Below are 24,254 nucleotides of genomic sequence, written 5' to 3' on the forward strand. Positions count from 1 at the left end.
CATGGCTCCCTCTCCTGGAGCAGATGGAGCTGGCTCTGTCTCCTGGAGCAGACGGTGCGGGGCAGCCTCTCCGGGAGCAGACAGGGAAGGGCTCCCTCTCCTGGAGCAGACGGGGTGGGGCTCTCTGTCCTGTCCTGGAGCAGGGAAGGCAATCATGCAAGAATACATTGAGGGTCAGCCTGCTCATTACTGTCCCTCTATAAATGGATGGCTTGATCAGCCTTAGTTCCCTCTCCTGGAGCAGACGGGGCGGGGCTCACTCTCCTGGAGCAGAAGGGTGGGGTGACTTCCTGAAGCAGGTGGGCACCCTCTCCTTGAGTAGACAGGGTGGTGCGACCTCTTTTGGGGCAGGCGGGGCGGGGCTCTCTCTCCTGGAGCAGACAGGGGCGGGGCTCTCTCTTCTGGAGCAGACGGGGCAGGGCTCTCTCTTCTGGAGCAGACGGGGCAGGGCTCTCTCTCCTGGAGCAGACATGGCAGGACTCCCTCTCCTGGTGCAGACGGGGCAGGGCTCCCTCTCCTGGAGCTGACGGGGCAGGGCTCCCTCTCCTGGAGCAGGGAAGGCACTCATGCAAGCCTACGTCGAGGGGCAGCCTGCTCATTACTGTCCCTCTATAAATGAATGGTTTGATCAGCCTTGGCTCCCTCTCCTGGAGCAGAAGGGGGCGGGACACCCTCTCCTGGAGCAGATGGAGCGAGGCTCTCTCTCCTGGAGCAGACGGGGGTGGGGCTGTCTCTCCTGGAGCAGACGGGACAGTGCTCTCTCTCCTGGAGCAGACGGGGCGGGGCTCCCTCTTCTGGAGCTGACAGGGCGGGGCTCTCTCTCCTGGAGCAGACAGGGGCAGGGCTCCCTCTCCTGGAGCAGACGGGGCAGGGCTCCCTCTCCTGGAGCAGACGGGGTGGGGCTCCCTGTCCTGGAGCAGGGAAGGCACTCATGCAAGCCTACATCGAGGAGAAGCCTGCTCATTACTGTCCCTCTATAAATGGATGGTTTGATAAGCCTTGGCTCCCATAGGCCTCCATTTGCATTCCATATTCTTCAAGTTGCATTCGTTGTTTTCGCCTCCAGTTTGGGCATATGGCTCAATAACAGGTCCTTGGGGAAGGCGCATGTGGAACCAATAAAGAGCGAGCAAATAGATGTAGCTAAGGTGGGCAGTGTTGAGTGGCTCTTTCCATTACTAGAAGCAGTAACGCTTCTAGGGCTGAGACAGTCACCGCGCTGCAGATCAGTCCCAGGTACGGGTAAGCGACCTCAGTACGCTGTCTATTGTAGGGAAAAAGGCCTGAATGTGTCTTTGTGTGAGCAAAATCTTGCATAATTCACTAGTGGGTATTTTTTTAGTTACCGGTTTCACATCGTTTTAGGCCATTGGAGAGGGGATTGTCTGACAGGAACTGTGAAACTGATGTGTGCTGTGGCCAAGAGGCATTGCCTGCTGCTGATATCCCAAGCGACACGTGTGCAGGAGGTGTGCATGCTGCTGGTATCCCAAGCTACACGTCTGCAGGAGGTGTGCCTGCTGCTGATATCCCAAGCGACACGTGTGCAGGAGGTGTGCATGCTGCTGGTATCCCAAGCTACACGTCTGCAGGAGGTGTGCCTGCTGCTGATATCCCAAGCGACACGTGTGCAGGAGGTGTGCATGCTGCTGGTATCCCAAGCTACACGTCTGCAGGAGGTGTGCCTGCTGCTGATATTCTAAGCGACACGTGTGCAGGAGGTGTGCATGCTGCTGGGATTCCAAGTGACACGTGTGCAGGAGGTGTGCCTGCTGCTGGAATCCCAAGCGACACGTGTGCAGGAGGTGTGCCTGCTGCTGGTATCCCAAGCAACACATGTGCAGGAGGTATGCATGCTGCTGGTATCCCAAGCAACACATGTGCAGGAGGTATGCATGCTGCTGGTATCCCACGTGACACGTGTGCAGGAGGTGTGCCGGCTGCTGGTATCCCAAGCAACACGTGTGCAGGAGGTGTGCCTGCTGCTGGTATCCCAAGCAACACATGTGCAGGAGGTATGCATGCTGCTGGTATCCCACGTGACACGTGTGCAGGAGGAAGGCCCCGGTGCCCTTTTATACAGTTTCACACAGGTGGGTGGAAACATTTATTTCATGAAATTAGTCAGATTTTTCCCAAAATGAAGCTTATTACATGTGCAAACATTTTGCAATATTCCACTGTTGTGTCCGCGATGACAATGCTGTCTTTGTGCAGGGGCAGGTATGGTCACACACCGAGCAGAGGCAGTCCACACATCTGGTGTCTTCGAACCGTCCCAGCAGCTCGTGAGCTGCCAGGACCCTGTCAGCTGAGGGTGCAGCCCATCACCTCTTTGCCCCCTAGAGCTGTACGGCGTGGGCATCCTCACCAGTGTGTGTGTGCCGCTGTGGAGCATGAGTGCCACCGTTGTGTGGGTGCAGTGGCAGTGGCTGCTGCATCGGTGTGTGTGCATGCCTCATGATGCATATTGTGAATATTATTACTTGCAAGTGTCTGGCAGAGAGCTGAAGATGTCTCCAGGCCACACCTAACTAGCAGTAAATGATGTACTGACATCTGTCAAGGTAAGCCTTGAGGACAGTGTGCCCAGCCTGCTTGGAATGAACCCACTGCATTGAAGTGGCATCATGGCACACACAGGCACAGTGACTGTGAGAGCACCTGAGCCCACCATCAAAACATGCCCGTGGTTCATAGCTAGCATCATGAGTTGTTCTACAAGGGCTGCCTTTTGGCAAACAGATGAAGGGGCTGCATTTAATATCAACTCTATCTCTGAAACTCGTCTCCGCTGCTGCCAGGCAGGGATGGGAGAGAAGGAAGGGTAAGAAAGAAAACGCAAGGCATTGGCCTTTTTGCATCTGTGCACCCAGGATCTGGGACAGCACCCCTATATCCATGAGGGCTGCCCCAACTTAGGAAAGAGTGACTCCTCTTCAAAGAACCCTACATCGCGAGGCAGTAATACTCCACTTGTGCTCCCAGGGCACACACCCCGCAGTCCTGTCACTCAGTGGTTGTAGTGCCCGCCTGCCACCCTGTGCAGCGACCACCTTCACTTTGGCCAAGTGTGTGCTACATAAACACCACATACGTGTATATAGGAGAATTCAAAGAAGACCGAAGTATAGAGTTAGGGCACCAAACTGGACTTGGGCCATTCGCGACGCCTTCTACCCGCCTTTGCTTTGAATTTGATGTATTTTTCTTTGCGGAGTGTGCCTCCCACCACAAGATCGCTTCACGGCGCTAAGGAAATGTGCCTTGCTGATCTGTAGACCCCACGGCTGCCTTGCCCTCCAGGGTGGGTCTCCCGGTCTGCCTGGACCCACACGTACCACCAAGCATCTGTTGTTGTTTACACAACCAGGCAGAACTGGGTGTAGGTATCCCGTTACTACATTTATAGACCCCGTGTAGGGCTGGACTCCATGTTCTACCATGTATCTAGGTGCAGACCTTCTTCCCACAAATCTGTTTGTGTGTTGGTGGGATCAGCTCACTTCCATCAAACATTACTACAAGTAAGATGTAGTGGCCTGTCAGTGGAAAGCCCAAGGCTGTATATCTGGTTTCTGGTCCCTGGGAGAGAGCTCGCGACCCCCTGGATGGTCCTGGTGCCGAGACGCATAGAAGGCTGTGCACTAAACACAGTCACGTTCAATCCACCATTGCCAATAACCAGCACAAGCTGCAAGTGCCAGGCATAAAACAGGCAGGATGAAAATAAACCCATAGAGGGCTGCAGCAACTGCATTAAAAAGGGGTTTTCAGTCCTTCACTCGCAGCTCAGACCGAGGATCATTCAGGGAGGGACTCCCTCGGCCATGAGCCGCTGGGCTGTGTGTTTGAATGAGGGCCCTGGAGCACGGAGGATCATTCAAGGAGGGACTCCCTCGGCCATGAGGCGCTGGGCTGTGTGTTTGAATGAGGGCCCTGGAGCACGGAGGATCATTCAAGGAGGGACTCCCTCGGCTACGAGGCGCTGGGCTGTGTGTTTGAATGAGGGCCCTGGAGCACAGAGGATCATTCAGGGAGGGTCTCCCTAGGTCATGAGGTGCTGGGTTGTGTGTTTGAATGAGGGCCCTGGAGCACGGAGGATCATTCAGGGAGGGACTCCCTCAGCTGCGAGGCACTGGGCTGTGTGTTTGAGTGAGGGCCCTGGAGCATGGAGGATCATTCTGGGAGGGATTTCCTCGCGCATGAGACGCTGGGCTGTGTGTTTGAATGAGGGCCCGGGAGCACGGAGGATCATTCAGGGAGGGACTCCCTCGGCTATGAGGCACTGGGCTGTGTGTTTGAATGAGGGCCTGGAGCAGGGAGGATCATTCAGGGAGGGACTCCCTCGGCCATGAGGTGCTGGGCTGTGTGTTTGAATGAGGGCCCTGGAGCATGGAGGATCATTCAGGGAGGAAGTCCCTCGGCCACGAGGCGCTGGGCTGTGTGTTTGAATGAGGGCCCTGGAGCACAAAGGATGATTCAGGGACAGACTCCCTCGGCTATGAGGCGCTAGACTCTGTGTTTGAATGAGGGCCCGGGAGCACGGAGGATCATTCAGGGAGGGCCTCCCTCAGCTGCGAGGCACTGGGCTGTGTGTTTGAATGAGGGTCCTGGAGCACGGAGGATCATTCCGGGAGGGATTTCCTCGGCCATGAGGCGCTGGGCTGCGTGTTTGAATGAGAGCCCTTGTTTAACGGAGGGTCATTAAGGGAGCGACTCCCTCTGCCATGAGGCGCTGAGCTGTGTGTTTGAATGAGGGCCCTGGAGCATGGAGGATCATTCAGGTAGGGACTCCCACGGCCACGAGGCGCTGGGCTGTATGTTTGAATGAGGGCCCTGGAGCATGGAGGATCATTCAGGGAGAGACTCCCTCTGCCATGAGGCGCTGGGCTGTGTGTTTGAATGAGGGCCCGGGAGCTCGGAGGATCATTCAGGGAGGGACTCCCTCGGCTACGAGGCGCTGGGCTGTGTGTTTGAATGAGGGCCCTGGAGCACGGAGGATCATTCAGGGAGGGACTCCCTCGGCCATGAGGCGCTGGGCTGTGTTTGAATGAGGGTCCTGGAGCACGGAGGATCATTCTGGGAGGGATATCCTCAGCCATGAGGCACTAGGCTGTGTGTTTGAACGAGAGCCCTTGTTTAACGGAGGATCATTCAGGGCGGGACTCCCTCGGCCATGAGGCGCTGGGCTGTGTGTTTGAATGAGGACCCTGGAGCATGGAGGATCATTCAGGGAGGGACTCCCTCGGCCACGAGGCACTGGGCTGTGTGTTTGAATGAGGGCCCTGGAGCATGGAGGATCATTCAGGAAGGGACTCCCTCGGCCGCTGGGCTTTGTGTTTGAATGAGGGCCCGGGAGGACGGAGGATCATTCAGGGAGGGACTCCCTCGGCTATGAGGCACTGGGCTGTGTGTTTGAATGAGGTTCCTGGAGCACGGAGGATCATTCCGGGAGGGATTTCCTCGGCCATGAGGCGCTGGGCTGCATGTTTGAATGAGGGCCCTTGTTTAACGGAGGGTCATTAAGGGAGCGACTCCCTCTGCCATGAGGCGCTGAGCTGTGTGTTTGATTGAGGGCCCTGGAGCATGGAGGATCATTCAGGTAGGGACTCCCACGGCCACGAGGCGCTGGGCTGTATGTTTGAATGAGGGCCCTGGAGCATGGAGGATCATTCAGGGAGGGACTCCCTCTGCCATGAGGCGCTGGGCTGTGTGTTTGAATGAGGGCCCGGCAGCACGGAGGATCATTCAGGGAGGGACTCCCACGGCTACGAGGCGCTGGGCTGTGTGTTTGAATGAGGGCCCTGGAGCACGGAGGATCGTTCAGGGAGGGACTCCCTCGGCCATGAGGCGCTGGGCTGTGTTTGAATGAGGGTCCTGGAGCACGGAGGATCATTCTGGGAGGGATATCCTCTGCCATGAGGCACTGGGCTGTGTGTTTGAATGAGGGCCCTTGTTTAACGGAGGATCATTCAGGGCGGGACTCCCTCGGCCATGAGGCGCTGGGCTGTGTGTTTGAATGAGGACCCTGGAGCATGGAGGATCATTCAGGGAGGGACTCCCTCGGCCACGAGGCGCTGGGCTGTGTGTTTGAATGAGGGCCCTGGAGCATGGAGGATCATTCAGGAAGGGACTCCCTCGGCCATGAGCAGCTGGGCTGTGTGTTTGAATGAGGGCCTGGAGCAAGGAGGATCATTCAGGGAGAGACTCCCTCGGCCATGAGGTGCTGGGCTGTGTGTTTGAATGAGGGTCCTGGAGCACAGAGGATCATTCAGGGAGGGACTCCCTCGGCTACGAGGTGCTGGGCTGTGTGTTTGAATGAGGGCCCTTGAGCACTGAGGATCATTCAGGGATGGGTTCCTTCGGCTACAAGGCGTTGGGCTGTGTGTTTGAATGAGGGCCCTGGAGCACGGAGGATCATTCAGGGAGGGACTCCCTCGGCTACGAGGCGCTGGGCTGTGTGTTTGAGTGAGGGCCCTGGAGCACGGTGGATCATTCAGGGAGGCACTCCCTCAGCCATGAGGCACAGGGCTGTGTGTTTGAATGAGGGCCATGGAGCACGGAGGACCATTCAGGCAGGAAGTCTCTCGGCCACGAGGCGCTGGGCTGTGTTTTTGATTGAGGGCCCTGGAGCACGGAGGATCATTCAGGGAGGGACTCCCTCAGCTACGAGGCGCTGGGCTGTGTGTTTGAATGAGGGCCCTGGAGCACGGAGGATCATTCAGGTAGGGACTCCCTCAGCTATGAGGCGCTGGGCTGTGTGTTTGAGTGAGGGCCCTGGAGCACGGATGATCATTCAGGGAGGGACTCCCTCGGCTATGAGGTACTGGGCTGTGTGTTTGAATGAGGGCCTGGAGCACGGAGGATCATTCAGGAAGGGACTCCCTCGGCCATGTGTGTTTGAATGAGGGTCCTGGAGCACGGAGGATCATTCAGGGAGGGACTTCCTTGGCTACGAGGCACTGGGCTGTGTGTTTGAATGAGGGCCCTTGAGCACTGAGGATCATTCAGGGATGGGTTCCTTCGTCTACGAGGCGCTGGGCTGTGTGTTTGAATGAGGGCCCTGGAGCACGGAGGATCATTCAGGGAGGGACTCCCTCGGCTATGAGGTTCTGGGCTGTGTGTTTGAGTGAGGGCCCTGGAGCACGGAGGATCATTCAGGGAGGGACTCCCTCAGCCATGAGGCACAGGGCTGTATGTTTGAATGAGGGCCCTGGAGCACGGAGGATCATTCAGGGAGGAAGTCTCTCGGCCACGATGCGCTGGGCTATGTTTTTGAATGAGGGCCCTGGAGCACGGAGGATCATTCAGGGAGGGACTCCCTCGGCTACGTGGCGCTGGGCTGTGTGTTTGAATGAGGGCCCTGGAGCACGGAGGATCATTCAGGGATGGACTCCCTCAGCTATGAGGTGCTGGGCTGTGTGTTTGAGTGAGGGCCCTGGGGCACGGAGGATCCTTCAGGGAGGGACTCCCTTCGCTATGAGGCACTGGGCTGTGTGTTTGAATGAGGGCCTGGAGCACGGAGGATCATTCAGGGAGGGACTCCCTCGGCCATGAGGTGCTGGGCTGTGTGTTTGAATGAGGGCCCTTGAGCACTGAGGATCATTCAGGGATGGGTTCCTTCGGCTACGAGGCGCTGGGCTGTGTGTTTGAATGAAGGCCCTGGAGCATGGAGGATCATTCAGGGAGGGACTCTCTCGGCTACGAGGCGCTGGGCTGTGTGTTTGAGTGAGGGCCCTTGAGCACAGAGGATCATTCAAGGAGGGACTCCCTCAGCCATGAGGCAGAGGGCTGTGTATTTGAATGAGGGCCCTGGAGCACGGAGGATCATTCAGGGAGGAAGTCTCTCTGCCACGAGGCGCTGGGCTGTGTGTTAGAATGAGGGAACTGGATCACGGAGGATCATTCAGGGAGGGACTCCCTCGGCTATGAGGCACTGGGCTGTGTGTTTGAATGAGGTTCCTGGAGCACGGAGGATCATTCCGGGAGGGATTTCCTCGGCCATGAGGCGCTGGGCTGCATGTTTGAATGAGGGCCCTTGTTTAACGGAGGGTCATTAAGGGAGTGACTCCCTCTGCCATGAGGCGCTGAGCTGTGTGTTTGATTGAGGGCCCTGGAGCATGGAGGATCATTCAGGTAGGGACTCCCACGGCCACGAGGCGCTGGGCTGTATGTTTGAATGAGGGCCCTGGAGCATGGAGGATCATTCAGGGAGGGACTCCCTCTGCCATGAGGCGCTGGGCTGTGTGTTTGAATGAGGGCCCGGCAGCACGGAGGATCATTCAGGGAGGGACTCCCTCGGCTACGAGGCGCTGGGCTGTGTGTTTGAATGAGGGCCCTGGAGCACGGAGGATCGTTCAGGGAGGGACTCCCTCGGCCATGAGGCGCTGGGCTGTGTTTGAATGAGGGTCCTGGAGCATGGAGGATCATTCTGGGAGGGATATCCTCAGCCATGAGGCACTGGGCTGTGTGTTTGAATGAGGGCCCTTGTTTAACGGAGGATCATTCAGGGCGGGACTCCCTCGGCCATGAGGCGCTGGGCTGTGTGTTTGAATGAGGACCCTGGAGCATGGAGGATCATTCAGGGAGGGACTCCCTCGGCCACGAGGCGCTGGGCTGTGTGTTTGAATGAGGGCCCTGGAGCATGGAGGATCATTCAGGAAGGGACTCCCTCGGCCATGAGCCGCTGGGCTGTGTGTTTGAATGAGGGTCCTGGAGCACAGAGGATCATTCAGGGAGGGACTCCCTCGGCTACGAGGCGCTGGGCTGTGTGTTTGAATGAGGGCCCTTGAGCACTGAGGATCATTCAGGGATGGGTTCCTTCGGCTACAAGGCGTTGGGCTGTGTGTTTGAATGAGGGCCCTGGAGCACGGAGGATCATTCAGGGAGGGACTCCCTCGGCTACGAGGCGCTGGGCTGTGTGTTTGAGTGAGGGCCCTGGAGCACGGTGGATCATTCAGGGAGGCACTCCCTCAGCCATGAGGCACAGGGCTGTGTGTTTGAATGAGGGCCATGGAGCACGGAGGATCATTCAGGCAGGAAGTCTCTCGGCCACGAGGCGCTGGGCTGTGTTTTTGATTGAGGGCCCTGGAGCACGGAGGATCATTCAGGGAGGGACTCCCTCAGCTACGAGGCGCTGGGCTGTGTGTTTGAATGAGGGCCCTGGAGCACGGAGGATCATTCAGGTAGGGACTCCCTCAGCTATGAGGCGCTGGGCTGTGTGTTTGAGTGAGGGCCCTGGAGCACGGATGATCATTCAGGGAGGGACTCCCTCGGCTATGAGGTACTGGGCTGTGTGTTTGAATGAGGGCCTGGAGCACGGATCATTCAGGAAGGGACTCCCTCGGCCATGTGTGTTTGAATGAGGGTCCTGGAGCACGGAGGATCATTCAGGGAGGGACTTCCTTGGCTACGAGGCACTGGGCTGTGTGTTTGAATGAGGGCCCTTGAGCACTGAGGATCATTCAGGGATGGGTTCCTTCGTCTACGAGGCGCTGGGCTGTGTGTTTGAATGAGGGCCCTGGAGCACGGAGGATCATTCAGGGAGGGACTCCCTCGGCTATGAGGTTCTGGGCTGTGTGTTTGAGTGAGGGCCCTGGAGCACGGAGGATCATTCAGGGAGGAAGTCTCTCGGCCACGATGCGCTGGGCTATGTTTTTGAATGAGGGCCCTGGAGCACGGAGGATCATTCAGGGAGGGACTCCCTCGGCTACGTGGCGCTGGGCTGTGTGTTTGAATGAGGGCCCTGGAGCACGGAGGATCATTCAGGGAGGGACTCCCTCAGCTATGAGGTGCTGGGCTGTGTGTTTGAGTGAGGGCCCTGGGGCACGGAGGATCATTCAGGGAGGGACTCCCTTCGCTATGAGGTACTGGGCTGTGTGTTTGAATGAGGGCCTGGAGCACGGAGGATCATTCAGGAAGGGACTCCCTCGGCCATGTGTGTTTGAATGAGGGTCTGGAGCACGGAGGATCATTCAGGGAGGGACTCCCTCGGCCATGAGTTGCTGGGCTGTGTGTTTGAATGAGGGTCCTGGAGCACGGAGGATCATTCAGGGAGGGACTCCCTCGGCCATGAGCCGCTGGGCTGTGTGTTTGAGTGAGGGCGCTGGGGCCCGGAGGTTCATTCAGTGAGGGACTTCCCCGGCTACGAGGCACTGGGCTGTGTGTTTGAATGAGGGCCCTGGAGCACGGAGGATCATTCAGGGAGGTACTCCCTCAGCCATGAGGCGCTGGGCATCTGTGTGTTTGAATGAGGGTCCTGGAGTTGAGGCTCTTTCTTCCTTGGCACCTCTGAGTGTGCCAGGGTGAGTCATTCTGCCAGAGACACTGGGCAGAGAGCCAGGGTCATTAGCAAGAGGTGCTCACTTGAGCTGCAGCCTGACTCCAAAGCACAGGGTGGGTGAATACCACAGGTGTAATATAATCAGTCACCTGGAATAGATACCGGCCTCCAGGTGAGGCTCGTCACAACAGTCAGGACACACAGGGACAGGGTGTGCCTGGAACCCTGCCAGGGAGCTGTGGGGCTACCTCTCCTTCACCGTGTGCCCTGAGGTATTTTTCACAAGCCCTGGGTCCATATGTACAGTATGAAAGATCTCGAGACCTGGCCTGTGTGAGGAGGTTTCCTCGCATGCTCTGGTTATAAATGCCTTTAATACATAACAGATCACAAGGCCTGCAAGTGCAGAGGGCCACGGTGAAGGGGATGGGAAGGTCTGGCCCAATCAAGATCAGTCCACACAGACACCATCAATCCACCCGTGCCCTCAGTCATTCTTCATCTGTGACCTCATTCAATGGCCCTTCCACCCATGTAGCTATTCACCAGACACCGGATCATTCATAAATCACTCACTTGCCGACCCACACACACACACTCTCCTCTGTTTCCTCTCTCTCTCTCTCTCCCTCTCTCTCCCCTGTCTCTCTCCTTCTTTCTCTCTCTCTCTTTCTTTCTCTCTTTGTCTCCTCTCTTTCCCTTTCTCAGTCTTTCTCTTTCTACCTCTCTCTCTTTCCCTTTCTCAGTCTTTCTCTTTCTACCTCTCTCTCTTTCTCTTCTCTCTCTGCCTCTATCTCTCTTTCTCCCTCTCTCCCTCTCTCTCACTCTCTCTCTCTCCCTATCATTCTCTTTCCCTCATCTCTCTTTCTCTAGCTTAGCTCTTTCTCCCTCTTTCTCTCTCTTTCACTCACTCTCCTCTCCCTCCCTCTCTCTCTCTTCTCTCCCTTTTTCACTCTCACTTTCTCTCACTCTCCTCTCCCTCTCTCTCTCCCTCCTCTCTCTTCCTCTATCTCCCTTTCTCCCTCTCTCTCTCTCCCTATCCCTCCCTTTCCCTCCTCTCTCTCTTTCTCTAGCTCTCTTTCTCCCTCTGTCTCTCTCTCTCCCTCGCTCTCTTCCTCTTTCTCTCTCTCTCTCTCTCTCTCTCTCTCTCTCTCTCTCCTCCCTCTTTAATCCACAGACCAATCTTACTCTTGAAGTAACACTGCAGCTGTCCTTCGTGGGCAAACCCCCTCTTTTCCTCCTTTGCTTGTGAGCTCGGATGGTCTGCGTTTCCTAGGGAGCCTGCTCAAGGGTGGGGCATTGGTGATCCTTTTCGAGAACCCCCACCCAGTTACCGCGGCAGTCCGCGATCCCACCCACCTTGCACCGATCACTCTCCCCCCACATCATGTGCACAAACAGTCGTATTTCCTAGTGTGACCAAACACCAGTTGCACCAATGAGCAGTCTCTGCCTCACACTTCTCGCAGACACACACTCTGCTGTGACCGACAGCTACTCTCATTTGTTTACGTACAAGCATCACTGTCACACTGTCTTACACTGAGATGTCGGTTTCTCTCCCAAACCAGCCCCTTTTATCTCAAAGTGCAGTGGCACGTTTCATGAGATCACCAATGCTTGGGATCCAAAGGTGTTCATTGTGCAATACTGTTCAGTTCATATGTATTAAAGTTCATTCCATAATTCGTATTTGCAGCCATGAATGAGCCTAGGCCCAGCTCTCCCGTCCTGCTGCACCGCTCGGGTTTCTCCTCGTTTTTTGAGTGCTTTCTCCTGCTTTTGGCTGATTTTTAGGTCTCGCCTTGGTAGCGCATGCGCTGCCCGCGCTGTCTCAGCGAGACTTAAAGTAATCTGTATATTGGATTCAACTCCGTGTAATTTCTCCTGCCCCTCGTGATTGGTTTAAGTCTGGAATTGCTGTTGTTTTCTTGATTTCTGTTGGCCCTATTGTAACTTCCGTGTAGTCCCGAGGCAGCGGCGCCTAACTACAGTTTCGCTCCGCTCGCACTTAATTGCGTGCAGCCATCTGGTTGGGGGTGTGGCCCCCCTCCTCTCCCTCGTTCCGTGTGGCCGCTTGTTTCTCTTCCCGCTTTTTTCTGCACATTCCTGTGACGTGAAGCTCGTTTTACAGGCGCGTGCGATTGAGAGAGAGGAGGAGAGCGCGAGCTGGTTTGTTCATAAACAGAGTGGCCTCTGGCAGAGTAACTGGTAAAAGGTGCTTTTGCCGCATATAAACGAAGAATGCTCCACACTAGAGTTGTTGGTCCCTGGAGAAGTACATCAAACGTTCTCAGCTTAAATGTGCAGTTGTTATGTAACTGATGCTTTCTTGCATTGGTGACGCGTGCGTAACGGTCCCTGCTATGCGCATCGAACTCTGCTGAGTTTAGGACCCAGGGAAGCTGACCAGGCGTGTGGGCTGCGATAACAACGGAGGCATTGCAAGGTACACTTCATCGATTTTACAGTGATGGAGCCAACTGCAACTGTTCCTCTTTGCAGCGTCTCTAATCCTGAATGCCGTAAACTGCTCTGAAGCGAGGCAGCGGTGGAAACCAAATGTACTGCTAACATACAGCACGGGTGCAGCCACAGAAAGAGCCAAGATGCCGCGGTGGTGGGGTTTTCGCACAACGTTCCTATGTGTGACCCTTATTAACTTAGGTAAATGATGTGAATTAACTCTGAAAAATCATGGCGCTTTCCCAGTTACAAGCTATGTTTGCGCGGTTCCTGCTAAGTATAGAGCTTCATTTTAAATGGCATGCGTAACTTCTAAAACAAATACTTTCTAACGGGGTCCATCTTTTCACAGTTCTTGGGCCCGATTCACAGAACTAACTTAAGACAAAATCCTAAACTTACTACCATTTTGGTATTCACAGAAGGCACTTACTCATTTTGGTATTCACAGAAGGCACTTACTCATTTTGGTATTCACAGAAGTTAGGAGTCCTAACTTTAGGACTCCTAAATGCCTTCTGTGAATACCGAAAGTCTTAAAATTAGGATTTTTCTCAATTTAGTAGTCCTAAGTCTAAACTTAGGACTACTAAATTGAGAAAAATCCTAATTTTAAGGCTTTCGGTATTCACAGAAGGCATTTAGGAGTCCTAAAGTTAGGAGTCCTAACTATACTACTACTAAACTGAGAAAAATCCTAATTTTAAGACTTTCGGTATTCACAGAAGGCATTTAGGAGTCCTAAAGTTAGGACTCCTAACTTCTGTGAATACCGAAATGAGTAAGTGCCTTCTGTGAATACCAAAATGAGTAAGTGCCTTCTGTGAATACCAAAATGGTAGTAAGTTTAGGATTTTGTCTTAAGTTAGTTCTGTGAATCGGGCCCCTTATGTTTAAAGTTGAGTGTACTGTAAAATGACTTTTGTAAATAATAGGAATGTAGGTCTTAAAAAACTGCCAAGAATGTATTCGATTCGATATGCAGTGCGCACAACAGAGCGATAGTCTTTTTGAAACAGAAATACGAGCATTGATGCTGACACGACCGATTACCATTGCACTAAAATGCTGTGTTCTCAGTCATATTCTGCCTAGCATTAGGTATGTCGTCAGTTGTTCTCCTCGGGCGCCACATGCTTTCGTATTGCATTTGTGCAAAGCATTTCCAAATAAGTTTTGGCACTTTCGGGAAAGCACTGTAATGAACCTAAGTTAAATTGCCAAATTTGTCCTGACGTCTTAGCTCAGCTTCCCCTCTGCATTAAGAGGCGCGGGGAGTCTACGCGCACCGATGCGTCCAGTATTAGGGTTTGATCCTTGTCACTTGACACTTTTTAGGTCACAGCAGTGTGACGCTTGGCACAATAAGTTGAAATCTTTGCCTCCCCGTGATTAGCTGCCTTACTACTCTGTATCAAGTATCCATGTTGAAACGATGCTTTTTATAACATAACCAACATCAGCCGTTTGCTCGCTTGAAATATTCATGCAAAGAAATGTGGAAAAAACAGCAGTAAGTTGTGCTGTTTGCAATAAAAATTTTACCTATCACGTTTCGTGAAGTGACTAACTTTAGCAATGATTGACAAAGCCAATAGGTCTCGCCAATGGCCAAGTTCTTAGTTTTGAAAATCTGTGCGGGTGGGTTCTAAATAGACAAGTATTTTCGAAGCCTGGTCGGACATGGAAATATCTTAACCCATCGTTGGATCCAGTGTGTCCCAAGAGTTTTTCGCGGTGCTTCATAAATAAATGAGATATTTAGGACACATCACACCTGCTGTCTTTGCCAGCCCACTAGGCACCTACACATCAGATGCGGGCAGGTGCTATGCAGACTGTCTCGCAGTTTTCATCCAACAATTGTTTTCTCTAGGTAGTCTTTGATCTGACCTCTGAAGTCCGTCCTCACTTGTCAAGGCCGCGTGCCGATCCCCCATTCACGCAGACAGCTGCTGAAAAAAAATGATGCTCTAAAATGCATCAACAGCACACCTTTCAGTCTTGGCGGTTGTAAGACCCCAACGTTTTATCCAGTTTCAGCTGATGTTCATCGGGGCAACTGAAACTACAAGTTCCAGCATGCTTTGTGCAGTTGGCTGACAGACATGATTGATAGTGTTGTCAGCTATATCACTACAGAAAAAGCAAATTATTATCCCAGAGGCTTAGCTGGTAACAGTGCAGCAGGTGCAGCGGCACCGGACCCAGTGACCTTATGGTTAAAGTCCTATGCGTTTGCTAAGGATGCTGAAGGGCAATGCTACCGGCTCTCACCGTACGGGGCACCTGCCCCTTTAAGAGCGCCGGCCGTAGCAGCAGAGCGCATCAATACTGATGGGGCAACGCTATGGCCACCCGGAGCCCAGCTCTCTAGTTAACAGCTGCAATGATTATAGAATTTCAGGATAAAAGTGGAACAACAAAAACACAGTTTCTCTTTGTGTCTGCAAGCAGCATCTGCTTTGCTTTGACCCTCCCACTCCTGCTCCATATCTTCCTTCTGTATGGTGTGTAAAAGGGCGTGTAAGCAGGCATGGGTGTCAGCATACCTGCTGGAAACTAATTATGAGGAGCAAAGGCTGCTAAACTGGTTTTGCTCTGCCCACCAAGCTCCCTCCCGCCCAGCATGTCCCCTTCATGAGCTGAGATGAGCCGACGCCCTGTCACTCAAACCAGGCAGCAGCAACCCCTGCGCTCACCCGGCTCCACAACCGGTGCCCACCTCTGGAAACTGCGGTAACCGAGGCAATGAACTCCCGGAGCTTCCAACACGGCGGGGTTTGTAACCAAGGCAATGAACTCCCGGAGCTTCCAACACGGCGGGTTTTGTAACCGAGGCAATGAACTCCTGGAGCTTCCAACATGGCGGGGGTTTGTAACAGAGGCAATGAACTCCCGGAGATTCCAACACGGCGGGGGTTTGTAACCGAGGCAATGAACTCCCGGAGCTTCCAACACGGCGGGGGTTTGTAACCGAGGCAATGAACTCCCGGAGCTTCCAACACGGCGGGGGTTTGTAACCGAGGCAATGAACTCCCGGAGCTTCCAACACGGCGGGGGTTTGTAACCGAGGCAATGAACTCCCGGAGCTTCCAACACGGCGGGGGTTTGTAACCGAGGCAATGAACTCCCGGATCTTCCAACACGGCTGGGGTTTCTGACCGCGGCAATGAACTCCAGGAGCTTCCAACACGGCGGGGATTTGTAACCGAGGCAATGAACTCCCGGAGCTTCCAACACGGCGGGGGTTTGTAACCGAGGCAATGAACTCCCGGAGCTTCCAACACGACGGGGGTTTGTAACCGAGGCAATGAACTCCCGGAGCTTCCAACACGGTGGGGGTTTGTAACCGAGGCAATGAACTCCCAGAACTTTCAACACGGCGGGGGTTTGTAACCGAGGCAATGAACTCCCGGAGCTTCCAACACAGCGGGGGTTTGTAACCGAAGCAATGAACTCCCGGAGCTTCCAACACAGCGGGGGTTTGTAAATGATTGCGATCTCAACACTGCGTCTACAGATTACTAACCAGTATATACCGTTATTGAAACGTCAATGAACGTGTTCTTCTGCTCATTGCGAGGCACCTTTCCAAGGCAAAAAGGATTTCTACCACAAGAAACGTGTTCCACCGCCAAGGATGATATTTTTACAGAAAACCAAGGGTGAGTGTTCTTTGGCAGGTTCACCATTCTGTGGAAGTAGCAAGCGTAACCATGGGGCATATTATCAAGCCAGGCGATAAAATTATCGCTGCTTTAGCGACAGAAAACTGCCACTAAAACGGCGATAATGGGCTTGATAATATGCTCTATGGAATTCCAATTGAAGCCCATGTTAGATGTCCTTCACATTTAACATGGGTTTCAATTGGAATTCCATAGGGCATATTATCAAGCCCATTATCGCCGTTTAAGCGGCAGTTTCCTGCCGCTAAAGCGGCGATAATTTTATCGCCTGGCTTGATAATATGCCCCCATGTGCATTAAATACGTCGAACAGCTCCTCCCGCCCGCGCCCAAGAGGCAGCCAGTGTATACTGCACCATAAGGCCCGATTCACAAAGGTACTTACCTGAAATGCACCCTCTCGTATTTTTCTTCTGTGCACTGAAATGCAAAGTTTGTGTGCACACGGGCATTGCTGTGTGCACAGCAGCACGCTGAAATAAGCAGAGGGAGCAAGGTATCATTTCTAAGTGAATATTACGAGGAACAATAGTCTACGAACTTTTATCTTATGAATTGTAACTTTCAGGCATATTTTCTAACTTTATTGCCTAAAAAGACGCGCTTTTCAGTGTGCCCCATCACTCCAGGCCCTTCTGAACACGCACTCCAAAGCAGAACTTTTCACCTACAAATCATTGATTTCATGGGTGATAGTGCAATTAGTTCAGAGGAAGTAAAACAAGACTATAGCAGGAAAACAAGCATTTGCAATGCAATAGGTCTCGCATTTACGCAAGTTGAAGATATTGGCATTGTAAATGACAATGTCTTTTATTTATGTTTTAAAAACGAAAACATAAATAAAAGGCACTGTCGTTTACAATGCCAATAGCTCAAACTCGCGTAAATGCGAGACCTAATGCATTGCAAATGCTTGTTTTGACTGCTTTTTCCTTTCTTTCCCCCGTTTTTTCGGAGTGCTTTCTGTAGCAAGCTGACTCTTTATATAGTGGACCAAATAGAGGCACATTGTGCAAAGAGTCGAGGCAAACCTCAAAGGAATGACAGAGGCACAAATGACTCCTCAAATGTTCTCGTTTATGGTAGTGTGGGCGAGCAGTTAGGCTTATCGGAGGGCGATGCTAAGCACTTATTGCACACACAGAGGCAGTAAGTGAGACACACACGCAAAGTAATCCGACACCAATTCATAAAAATAACACATACTTTTTTTTATCAATTTAGATGCCAAGATCATCGGAATCAGGTAAGTACTTTTCAAGTTATGAATTTTTACAGGTTTCAAAAGTTGAGATTGCAATTTTTGGGTGCAGTAATGGTATCCTAGGGGGAAAAAACATGTACTGCATTTGGGGGCTTAACAGCAACTTCCGGGACTGTTCTCCAGGACTTAAGGTGAATATGGGGCAAGGTCCGAGGCCACACCAACAGGTTACCTGAGGAGGCTCAGGGGTGTCTGGATGCAGAGGTTTTACGGCGTCAGGTGTCCCATTTTCTTCAATGGGGAATAGTCTACTCAGAAAAAAGCTGCAAGCTAGGACTGGGGGACCAGTACGGGGGAACCAACGGCGGGGCTCAGCCCTTGAGATGCTCGGGCATGTAGGGACACCATTGGTCCACTTCTCTTCGGGCAGTGGAGCTCGGATGCAGTGATGTCTTTTGACGTCGGGTTCCTGTGCTGGAGTCACTCTCGGTTGAAGGGAGCCTGCAGAAAGAAGCTTCAGGTGGTGACTGGAAGTCCAGTGTGGCCAAACCCAAGAGTGGGCTTAGCTCCCTGTTGGCACTGTCAGCTTCCTTGGACTCAAGCTGAGGAGCGCTGGTGCATAGGTACTTTGAGGCGTCGGATGGCGGCTGTCGTAGACTCACTCTTTGTCTTTGGTTTCTGCAGAAGGGGCAAACAGGACAGCTGGCCCACTCTCGCTGTGGGTCTCACTGTCCCTGAAGTCCTTGGATGTGTTATCCACAGTTATCCTCTGCATTGGTGTCCAGACTGGACACATCAAGCCTTGTTTGTTGGAAGTGGTCCGGTACCCTGGGTACTGGTCCTGTGCAGCTCCAGTCGGCCCTGGCATCCCCAAAGTTGAAGTGAGGATGGATCTGACCGGTGGGAAGATGGTGACCTCTTCCTGGGCAGCTGCTACGTAGGCAGTCCCGGTGAGCGGCAGGTCGATGGACTGGACGTCGGCAAATGATACCGGAGGGAATTAGCTCCTATGCTTAAACTCAATTTGCGAAGTATCGACAGCCATGGGGGTTTCTTGGAATTTGTACATCGACAGAACAAGTTTCCTTCTTCCACAATTGTTGGGGGCAGCATTCATACTGGCAGGGTTGGAGCCAAGTCAGTCATTGCTCCTTGATTCTCATGATATCACTCTACTTTGTTCACTACTTCTTTTGATCCATCAAAATCTGAAATCTTGGTGTCAAGGGGTCCTCTAAATGCTCAATTTAGGGGCATTAAGGGGAGTGAGGAGTAGTAGCCAATGGGCTACCTACTCCTCGGGTCACTACACCCCCTAGATTATCATTGCCTTTGGGAAGTGGGCATCACCCTGTACCAGAATTCCTAATTACTCCACACACAAGATGGTGGAGTTTCTAACTTGGTGGTTACTTCTTGCTTGTCGCCCTAGATGTGTGATCGGCCTGACAGTGCAACACACCTCCTACATAGCTAATTTTGCCGCCTATCCTGGGACGAGATGGGCCCTGGGCAGAGGGTGGCATCCCCCCTTTCTAAGGAGCTTTGGGTCGCATATCAAAGGGTGGAGAGACCCTTGAAGCTTCCTGCCTTGATATGCTGATATACCAGCCTTCTGGAGGGGAAGGTGGAAACCACTTCTCTCCAGAGCAGGCATTGTTTCTGTCCTCTGAGAGAGGAGCTGTCACCTCCTAACGAATCAGAAACTCGTCTGTGGTGGCAGGCTGGACACAAAAGGGCTGGTAGGTTTCAGGGGGTACCTCTAAAAATAAATGAATAAATAAATGACTTAAAGCAGTGTGGGTTTATTAATATGAGGTGTTTGATGCAGCGGAAGGACTCGTGTTGACCAGTGCCCAGTACATACCTTAAGATGGCCTCCCTGCTCACTTGCAATAGCTAATAATAGAACCAGACATCACAGGGGCATCTCTGCTCACACAGATATGAACTCACAAAAAATATAATGCATCCTGTCTTAGGGCTCAAAGGCCTGCTCTAGGGCTGACTTACAAATATTAGATGCTGTGACTTTGGCAAGACACACAGCAATGTCATGGCGTGTTTTCACTCATTTACTAGGAACTTACAGGGGGTGCTAATGGCCTTAGCTGAAAGTAGCCCAATTCAACAACACCATGGGGCATATCTACATGGAAATGGCGCGGCGCTGTGGAAACGTTTCCAGCACTGCGACATTAAACAAATGCAGGATGTGACTTATTTACAACAATACTACGTAGCCCTGTGTTTTCTCTTTTGCTGGTGCTAAAAACAGCTGCCTAGCGCCAACACAGACACCCTTGCACCATGGTGCAAGTGTGCCTGTGCTGCAGGGATTGATTGTTTATGTACAGGAAGGTGTTCCTTCCTGCACATGAACAATTACTAATGGTGCTTTGCAGCACACATAGAAGTAGCAAATCACCATCATTTAATGAAAAATAAAAGTATTTCTCCTTGTTCACCAATCTAACATCTGCTTTGGCGTCAGTTTTTGGTGCTGCCTCAGATTTTCATATCCTTGCAAATCTGGGGCAACGTCAGCAAACAATGGGTGTTGCAGTGGAATGCCCCCAGCAACACCCACTGCAGGCCCCTTTCAGGCAAACAATTGTGAAAATGTACTATATTTGCAAAGCAGCGTTAAGTCACGCAACACCACTTTGTAAATATGTTGCAGGGCATTGAGCCACCGGAACATCGTAAGAAGTGACGTCTGGTGGTGCAATCCCCTTGTAAATATGCCCCCTTGTTTTGGGGACGGAGCACTGAAGTCTGGGTAGCAGGCCTCAGTGCAGTGTCGGAGTCCAAAATCAGCCTCCAGTAGTTAAAAAGGGGGCGAAAAGTAGGAGAATAACGGCACCAAAAGCCCAGTTTCCTCCACTTGTTCCTGCTTTTGCCTTCTTATTTACTGCTTTCACCTTCCTTTCCCCCTGCTTTTGGAAGTGCTTTCTCCTGCTTTTACTTCGTTTTTTACTGCTTTTTCCTTCCTACCCCCAACCGTTTTTTAGTGCTTTCTCCTGCTTTTGCCTCGTATTTCATTGCTTCTCCTTCTTTTTTCCTCATTTCAGAGGGGCTCGAGACATGATTGTTCCAATGAACAGAGCACCACGAAGCAGCTAGCAACTCCAGCGCCTTGAAACCCTCTCTGTGATTTGCCCCACTTTACACATCCTGATTGATTGATTTCTACCACCGCAGACAAAACTGGGGTCGAAACACACGCTGACGAATTCTCCAGTCAGCCCTTCTCGCCACAAATGTCTCTATTAAAAATGGCGTGTTTTACTGTTCGAATGATTTGTTATTTTTCTGAATGAAAGCGAATATCACCTGCACCTTGAAGCACACGCTCATTTGCAATACACAGAAATAAATGTATTTTGTTAAATATATAAAAGTGCTTTTCTCATTATTCATTCAGTTGTTACTTATTTTCTGACTTAACAACAAAGGGGATACCATGTGTAAGGAAATGGGGAGTGCTATGTGACGTGGTTTTGTAACCTCACCGTGTAATACACTTACCAACCCCCTTAGGACCAGTGGGTTTCGTTTGTCAAACCTCAGCTCAACCCTGGGTAGCTGCGGCTTTGAGCAAGTGTAAATCATTTCAATAGAAATTGCTAGACACCAAAGAAATGCTGCACCAATTTTGAAATAGACTGTATTTTTTGTATCTTCAGACACCACAACAAAAAAGATCCACAGGAGGGTTCCGGAGATTTAGAATTTCAAGACATATTAAATCAAATAGTTTCACTCAACTGCAAACAATCATTGGCAATTTCAACAAATGTGACACTTTGAAACCTTCCGGCTTGATCTAATGCGGTCAGCAGGTAAAGCAGTCTTCAGTCATTTCTAGGCATTTTATCCTTTGCAGGGCTTTCCCCTGGAAGTGGTCCTGATGTAAGAGATGCAGGATGTTGACGCTTTTCAAAGGATGCCTAGGGGTGCAATACAGTCGACAGCGGCCTTGCTGAGACTTCTTTTTGGCCCACAAAAAGAATGAGGTGACCCTGATCACAGGGTTGACGTCCCTCAAAGCACTCTCTGTGCTGGTGGAAGTCCACTCGCCACTGGGCTATCAGTCACCCCGAATCATGATCGCAAGCCAATCCTTCCTAGGTCAATAACGGGTCCTCTGGATGTCCCAGTTGCACTCCAGTGACACTCTGGGGCTCAACAACCTTGGGTGCCATTTTGTGTATCGGGTCCTGGTGCCTGATGCTACTCAGCGACAGTTGGTGGTGCGATGAAGACTTTAGGCTACCAACTCGCCTCTGCAGGCCTCTTCAGCTGATGTGTCCCTGTGCTGCCAGTAAGCTGGTGCTTGGAGTCTCTTGGCTGGGCTCTGGAGACGACTTCTGCTTGAACAGGACAAGCCGGGCACGGTCCCGTTCCTCCTTCCAGGTCCAGTCAAGATCTGAGTTCAGGGTGCCAGGGATGCCCTATTTATGCTCAGAAAATTCTCTCAGGGCAGGATGTGGTTGGTGACCAATGGGCTAACAGGTTCCCCCCCACCTGATGACCACTTCTGCGAAGTCCGGCATCTGTGCCTCTCAGGATGCACCATTTTGCCCACTTCCGATATGAAAGGACCTCTTTTCCGGGCGTGTGGAGCTCCCTAGCCCAAAACAGAGATGTGGCTACCAGAGGGCTGGCTTGCCCTCTCCTGTCCCTCATGTCAGCCTGTCCACCTGAACAATGGAGCAGCTTCTTTCCCAAGTGTTACCCATTTTCCCTTCGAAGGTGGCTTCTCCTCTGAAGCTAGCTCTTTAGCCCAACATCCGTGTGGCTTCCTGCAGGAGGGAGGTGACACCACCTTCCAGAGCAGGCTCCTCGTGTATCCTTTTCTGGTAGTCATTAGCATGTCACCCCAAGAAGGCAGAAAGCTGTCTCAGTGGCAGGACCCCATGTGCAACCGGTAGCAGCACAGGGGACAAGATGCAACCAAGTGGCAACTTTGCTCAAATTGCATTCTGGAACTTCTTACTTTAATTTTGACTTTCAAATCACGTCAGACTTATTGTGAGTTGTTTGATACCTTGGATGACCCACTTTGGTTGCACCATTTCAGAGTTATCACAGCTGAGGGGGGTCAGCGGGTAACTCTGTACTTGCAAATTGGGCAACCAAACCTTTCCACCGTAACAACAACAGGTTCCCGTTTTTACTATCAGAACATGTATAATATGCATTCTGCTCCTGAGATGTTTCACCCTGCCTTAGGACTCGATAAGCCTGCCACAGGGGCGACTTACACATATACCAGGTTGAAGTCTGGCTTTGCCATGACTTTCAATGGAAAAGTCGGGTCAGCAGTTCAAGTGCTCCTTCAGCAGCAGGCTCGGAGACTCATTTTACTTGTGTCGTGCCCAGGGTGGCACAACCAGTGCTGCAATCCATGAAGGGACGCCCTATCTTATAAGCCCTGGCTACCCTCGGTATCATTTACTAGGGATTTACAGGTAAGTTAGCTTAGCCAATTGGGAATGAGCCAGTTTGAGAGACCTGTTTAAGGGTAAGATCTCAGGCACTGAGGTCTGGTTAGCAGGCCTAAGTGCACACTCAGAGTCGAAAAAGGCAGCAGCAACAGATAAAAAAACGGGGGGTGACCTCACAAAAAGAGGCCTTTCCAAACACCATGTTTTTGAAAGAGATTGTCTACATCGGGGAGGCTTACATAAAGGTCATAAAGTGACCAGACTGTTGAATACGCTGCATCCCCTTGTCTATTGACAACAATTAGGAACTCATTTTTGGGGACCAGGTCTTTTTTTGTCTTCGGACATTGACCCAGAACAAGACAAGAAGGCAGAAAAGGGGAAAAACCAGAGGAAGGGAGTGACACAAACTGTGACAAAGGGAGAAAGCAGAGATGAAAATTGACCAGGGAGTGCCTGGCGGTGGATGAAAGAGTCGTGAGATGGAATCAAGACTAGACTTGGTGTTTCGCACGTCGACCTTCAATAGTCCCGGCCTCAGGCTTCTGAGAAACTCAGGGCTCGGTACTTATTCTTTAACAAATTAAGCGCTGGAAGCAAAAGCGCTCACCTATTGGCATCAAAGCACATCATCTTCTTGTGGCGGCCTTTGCTTTAGTCGGCACAACTTTTAATCCATGGTGAGGATTCCCATGCGCGGGTGAATTTGGTTCATAAGTTTTTTGTTCATGGAGTGGTAGAAATTATTATTGTCAGAACATCGTCTGACCAAAATGTTGTCTTCAGTATTGTTTACAAATGTATCGCCCCATATGACGTAAAGGATAATCTACAACCGACGAGATGATATTTCCTGTAAACGATATGTAGAACACGATATTTGCCATAGGATTCTTCTGTATACAATACTCTGACATCCAACCGTGGCTCCTACGTGTTTGCTGATGGCAATTTTTAGTTTAACCTACCACTCTGTAGAGCACTGACTTCTTGGGTCTCTACATCGAGAGGTATTGCTTCCTGGGCAAGTACATCAGCAGCTGGAGTCAGTGGTTACGATGGTTACAACCATTAGGCATTGCACACTGTCTCATCTCCCCCATTCAGAACCTCTGCATCAAAGGGTTCAATGCGGTTGGTAACTTGAGCTT

General features: G+C 51.9%; 1 protein-coding gene across 2 annotated transcripts in view; it reads left to right on the forward strand.

The window, feature by feature from the left end:
* The window catches only part of LOC146830016 (lymphocyte antigen 6E-like), a 196,332-nt gene extending 175,285 nt beyond the window's left edge, over positions 1-21,047 (forward strand). For both annotated transcript variants that reach the window (XR_014961125.1, XM_085604012.1), the window contains one exon: positions 20,725-21,047. The gene's annotated coding sequence lies outside the window, so the exon portion shown is untranslated. The remainder of the gene's footprint in view (positions 1-20,724) is intronic.
* Positions 21,048-24,254: the final 3,207 nt, after the last annotated feature.

The sequence above is a fragment of the Triturus cristatus genome, chromosome 5_1 (assembly GCF_964204655.1).
Source record: "Triturus cristatus chromosome 5_1, aTriCri1.1, whole genome shotgun sequence".
Taxonomy (NCBI): Eukaryota; Metazoa; Chordata; class Amphibia; order Caudata; family Salamandridae; genus Triturus; species Triturus cristatus.